The 1,220-nt window shown below is 23.9% G+C and overlaps 1 long non-coding RNA gene across 1 annotated transcript in view; it reads left to right on the top strand.

The window, feature by feature from the left end:
• Positions 1 to 1,220, top strand: part of LOC113455910 — a 3,153-nt gene extending 1,933 nt beyond the window's left edge. Inside the window, exons 3-4 of the long non-coding RNA XR_003376830.1 lie at positions 259 to 395; positions 1,158 to 1,220. This is a non-coding gene — a long non-coding RNA (uncharacterized LOC113455910). The remainder of the gene's footprint in view (positions 1 to 258; positions 396 to 1,157) is intronic.

The following is a 1,220-nucleotide window of genomic DNA, read 5'->3' as shown; positions in this document are numbered from 1 at the left end:
TGGAAATGATCACCAGAAATGTGTTCATAACAGCAGCAAATAAACAACTAAAATTTTCAATGATGAGTAATCAATTATATAGGAACTATTTAGTGAAGTACTGTGAAAATATTTTACTTATATTTTCTTTTAATCTGTTTCAATGTATTGTTAAATAGCAAGTAAAATGACAAATATTGTAAACAAAAACAAAAAAATATCAAATCCTGAAGAAACAGAATAACCTATTCATTTTACCTTGTGTTTTTGCTTCTTTAGAACACACTAAATTTGAGAACAATGTGAAACAATTATCAGTAAAATTTCTGGACATTTCATTCTGTCACAATCAACATAATCACATGCCCAAAAGTAATAACCTATGTATTTGGACTCATCAAAAAGAAGATTGCTGGGTATTTAATATAAAACTAACAATTTCAGTTATGTTTAAATACATGAAATATGTACAATATGTCATATATAGTGAATACTGTATGATTATTTTTTTAAACAAATAATCTGAAGGTTTTAGAGTATATGAAATTTGAAAATAATAGTTACTTTATGATTCAGGAATATGAGCATATATATAGAACATTAAAAAAGGTAAAATTTAAGTAAAAATTCAAGGTAAAATTATAAATGAATACACATTATTATGTATAAAAACAATGTAAATAAAGTTAAAAGAAACTTTATTTCAAATATTATTACCAAAAAATCACTAATATTTTATTGAAAATGAAGAGGTAATAAAATAAATTAAATGACATGTATGTGTTGAAAATATAATATTTTTCTAGTAAATTGTTCTATTTTCACAAATTTATGTTGTTCTAATTATTGGTGACTAACACATTTTCTTCAATTATATTTGCATACACAATTTGATATTCATTATCTGTTCATGTTTTGATAACTCTTGTGAAGTAGAATTTATATTTTAGCATGAAGTTGAATTATATAGAAGTAGAAAATATATTTTAGGAATTTATTGGATAGAAGTTTTAAAACACATTAATAAATGTAAATCTTATCTAGAATTGTAAATACATGACAAGCAAATATTTCCCATAGTTTGTAAGATGATATATAATTTTAATATTTTGTATATTAACTATGTGTTCAGTGTGTTTCTCATAACTATATGTGAATTTTCTTGTTTTCTCATTCAGATACAGCAAGGTAGCCCTGTCCTTTGTACCTTTGGCAGTCATTGGGAATTGGTAGGACTCATC

The sequence above is a fragment of the Microtus ochrogaster genome, unplaced genomic scaffold (genome assembly GCF_000317375.1).
Source record: "Microtus ochrogaster isolate Prairie Vole_2 unplaced genomic scaffold, MicOch1.0 UNK2703, whole genome shotgun sequence".
Classification (NCBI taxonomy): domain Eukaryota; kingdom Metazoa; phylum Chordata; class Mammalia; order Rodentia; family Cricetidae; genus Microtus; species Microtus ochrogaster.
Note: the sequence above shows the minus strand (reverse complement) of the source record. Positions and strands in the feature narration are given on the sequence as shown.